A 4,899-nucleotide genomic window follows, 5' to 3' on the forward strand; every position below is an offset into this window, starting at 1 on the left:
TGTGTGTGTGTGTGTGTGTGTTTCCATGGAAGAAGGTAAGTATCAATAATATGGAACTGGAAAATAAGTACAATTTCCAAAGCGGGGGATCAAAATAGATCAAAGAAAGGCTGGCTAAAATAAAATTTAAAAATAAATGGAAATGGAAGATTTAATTCACACAATTAATAAGAAGTGATAAAAAGTGTTATGGTCACTACAGAAAATCAAAGCACTGTTTACTTGAATCAATTTTAAAATCTGTCCCAAAATGGAGAATAGAAGCAAATTAGGAAAAAAATAGGAAAAAAAAATAGAGAGAAAATTGAATCACAAGTATTCTTAGGACAAAAAGTAGAGCATCAGAATGCGTGCAAGAATCATAACTAGAAGGGAAGAAAAACTTCTTTTCCCACAAGTTTTATATCGCTACATATATGGAAAGAGCTCTTTGAATTCTAGGGGAATTCAAAAGAACTTCCATCTAAACCAACCTCAGATGTTTATTTTCTAGAATAGCAAAGAAAAAAACTGAAGCACTCAGGCAAGACAAAGTCAATAAATAAAATCATTCAGACTGGTGTCAGACATCCCCACAAAAGTGCTTGTATCAAATTATTAAAACAGTGTCTTTATAATTTGAATGGCACAAACTTGTGGTTTCTGTATTCCACACTCAGCAAAATTGCATCACCGAAGCACGAAATTATCAGGGAGACATTCTCAGCTATGTATGACTAAGGAAATGTAACAAACATGACCCCTTCTTAAGAATATTACTAAGAAAACTCAAGAATTAAACTTCTGGTTTCAGGTTGGTATAAATACTGTTTCCAAATTGAATGTGCTGGCCAAATTATTCCTGAAGATGAAGGTTTTATGGGCAAAAACAGTAATTATTAATAGTAATCTTGGCCTTGAACTATTTTTAAAGACTGTATAGGGTAGAATAGAGCAAAATGAAATTGGGCCATATTTCCCTCTTTCCACAGAGATAAAGACGAGTCAGTAGTCCTTGTTTCTTTATTGAAAAGATGGAACTTGACAAGAATAAAGCTAACCATAATGTGATTCAAAACAATACAACTGTTTTTAAAATAACCATTGAATGCAAGTATAAATAAAATATAGTCCATATATAGAGAATAGAATCATGAAAAGGAAAAAGGGAAGGTTCAAAGCAAAAAGATAGCATTTGAGCCAAATATTAGTTTTTATTGACAAGAAAGATGATTTTTAAATTGTTTTATGTTTATTCATTTAAATATTTTAATCTTAAGTATGGCTTTGGATATTTTTACTTAATCTAAAAATATTTTCCTTTCAATAAGGATCCTATCTTCTTATTAAAAAAGAAATAAACCTCAACAGATCCAAAACAACAGAAAAAAGGACAAACGACATTCCCTTAGCATTATGCAATAAAACAAAATTGTTAAAGAAAGTAAGGGAAAAAAGACCATTTTTTTTAAAAACGAATAATGCTTCTAAATAATTATTGAGTCGAGGAAAAAAATTCAAGTAGAATATTTAGATAGTAACAAAATGAGAATATTTTATATGCAATATATGGGATACTGCAAACCTGTACTCAGTTATATAGTCAAAAATTGATTAGTTTTGATATTAAAAGAGAAAGAATAAAATAAATTAAATAATTAAATTTAAAAGGAAATAGAAAGAAAAGCAAAAGGAAAAAATAGAAGACCTAAAGGAGCAATTGATCGATTTAAAAACAGAAAAATAAAAAGTAATAGATACATTTTAGAGTGAGATATTTGTGTGTGTGAAAACTGTAGTTATACCTTATAAATCTGAGATATAGGCAAGGCTAATGGTGAGAAGAACCACCCCTAAGTCTACTTATATTAGGTATGAATCCTGGCTCAATCACTCAGCAGCTGCATGACATCAGCCAAGTTGCTTTAATACCCTGATCCTCAAATTCTTCATTTTAAAAATGGTAATAATGATACTATCTCTTTCATAGGGAGATAACTTTTGTACAATCCACTCAGCACACTGTGTGTGACATGCTGTAAGTGTTCAATATGTAGAGTTACTCTATTCACCATACTGCCTAAGAAATATAAGTGAAAAACACAAATAGAATTTGGCATAAAAAGAGATTGTGAAAATAGATAAAGTGATGTTTATATCTATAAGACAATGTTGTATAATATATACTAACTAAAAATGTCTTCAAAAATGATCATATTTATTGAAACAAATATGAATGACCAAAATTGACCAGAAAACCGGTCAAAAATATTTACACTTTCAAGAAACAGATAATTACTTCATACTTCAATCTGCGTTGTGACAAAAAATAAAAAGCCATGCAAACATTTTCTTTTTACTAAGCAAGCATAAGGAACTTTGATATAAAAATCTGACATAGGAAAAAAAAAATCATTGTGTTCAAAAAAGTTTTCCTTAATACTTGTTGCCAAATAATATCAACTTAGGAAACACTCTTATTACTTATACACTTATGAATATTCATGCAAAAATCCAAATAAAATATGAGCCAATTAAAGTCAAGGTTATATTTTAAAATCTTTCTCCCTGATAGAGTTTATTACAGGAATTCATGGATGATTTGTTACTAAGAAATTTATTTGTAAAATACATAAAGACTAGAGAAGTAAACATATATAAATGCAAAACTTACAAATATATAATCATTATATTAACTTAATATATACTAAAAAATGACAGTAAAATATAGCCTTCCCTCGGGATAGAAACTTTTGTGAATTAGTGGTAGAAGAAAAATATTTCCTTAATGTGGGAAGATATCTGCCGTATAACTGTCTATGTATCGCAGGTTGCTTTCTCTCTTGCCTATCCTAACTTTCCAAGTAAAAGCCCTTTCCTCAGTAAAGCAAATTCCTTAACTCAGACCATGTAATTACTGAAGAATTCATTTTGAAATCTCATGAAATATAGGTAGCAAATATAAAGAGTTTGACTTTCTATACCAGAATATATGTTTTAAAAATTATAATCTATTTATATATATGTAATATATGAGAAAAGGGATAGTATCTTTAGTATAGTGAGTACTTTCCTTATTGATAAGAAAACAAACAATAGGAAAGTGAGCAAAAGATAAAAGCAAACAATACAGGAAATAAAATATAATTTATATTTTATAGTTGACTTGGTTTTATATAACATTTATATTATTTAGTACATATATATACTTTGTATAACAACTTATCTTTTTAATTCTGGTCTCATATTTCTAATTGCACGGTTACATGGTTTTTGTCTTTTGTTTTAATTTTAAATCTGTGGTGTACAATTCAAGGTTAGGTGTACAAATGTTCATTATGCAGGTACTCTTGTTGATGAGGTTTGCTCTCCCCTGGCAGTTTCCTACTTCTGCCAATCCCTTTCTTATAATATTATGATAGTTGTTCAAGATCCACTTATGAGAGAGCACATGTGATCTTTGTTTCTGTGATACATCACTCAATATTATAGCCTCTAAGTCTGTCAAAGTTGCTGCAAAGTTCATAATTTTGTCCTTTATGACTGCATAATAGTCCATCAGATATATATACCACATTTTTTTTATCCAGTCCTCTTTCAATGGACAGCAAGATTGGTTCCATGTTTTTGCTATTGTGAACAATGCTGCGAAAAACATGCACACATGGGAATTTTTTTCTTTTTTTTTTTTTTTTTTTTTTTTTTTTTTTTTTTTTTTTGGAATCTCACTCTGTCCCCCAAAATGGAGTGCAGTGGCCGCTTCCGGCCACGGCAGCCTCACCTGGTGGGCTCCGGGGATCCTTCCGCCTCAGCCTTCCAAGTAGCCGGAATTACAGGCATGCGCTACCACACCCGGCTGATTTTTTTATCTATTGTAGAGATGAGGTCTCGCTGTCCAGGCGGGTCTCGAACCCGCAGGCTCAGACAATCCACTCACCTCAGCCTCCCAAAGGCGCGGGATTACAGGCTGAGCCACCGAGCCCGGCTGGGTATTTTTTTCTTAGAGTGATTTGAGTTCCTCCAGGTATATTCCCAGGAGAGAGATTGTGGGGTCATATGGGAGGTCAATTTTTAGATCTTTTAAGAATCGCCACACTGTTTTCCACAGAGGTTGTGCTAGTTTACACTCTCACCAACAGTGTAGAAATGTTCCCTATTCACCACATCCTCTCCAACATCTGTTGTTTTTTGAGTTATTGATGATGGTCATCCCTGGAATTAGGTGGTATCTCAGTGTGGTTTTAATTTGCATTTCGTTGTGACTAGTGAGGCTGAGCATTTTTTCATGTATCTGTTAGCTATTCGTATGTCTTCTTTTGGGAAATGTCTATTCATATCTTTTGCCCAGTTTGTAATGGGGCTGTTTGTTTTTTTCTTTCCGGCACATCTGAGTTCCTTGTAGATCCTAAATGTTAGGCCTTTGTCAGATATACAGTTGACAAATATTTTTTCCCAGTCTGTGGGTTGTTTCTCCACCCTCTCAGTGGTTTATTTGGCTTTGCAGAAACATGTCAGTTTGATGAGGTTCCATTTGTCTATCTTATCTCTTATGGTATGGGCATTTGGGGTTTGATCAGGAACTGGTTGCCAGTTCCAACTTCCATAAGGGTATTTACTTCATTTTCTAAGGTTCTTATAGTTTGAGGTGTTATGCTTAGGTCTTTGATCCATTTAGTGTTGATTTTTGTATATGGTGATAGGTAGAGGACTTGTTTTAATATTCTGCATGTGATCAGACAGTTTTCCCAGCACCATTTACTGAATAGGTTTTGTCAAAGAATAGTTGGTTGAGAAATTGAGGTTTTGCTTCTGGAATCTCTATCCTGTTCCATTGGCCTATATGCCTGTTCTTTTACAAATATCAGGCTGTTTTGATTATTGTAACTTTATAATAAAGCTTAAAGTTTGGAAGTGTGATGC

The sequence above is a fragment of the Carlito syrichta genome, unplaced genomic scaffold (genome assembly GCF_000164805.1).
Source record: "Carlito syrichta isolate Samal-C Ts95f unplaced genomic scaffold, Tarsius_syrichta-2.0.1 Scaffold304405, whole genome shotgun sequence".
NCBI classification, from domain to species: domain Eukaryota; kingdom Metazoa; phylum Chordata; class Mammalia; order Primates; family Tarsiidae; genus Carlito; species Carlito syrichta.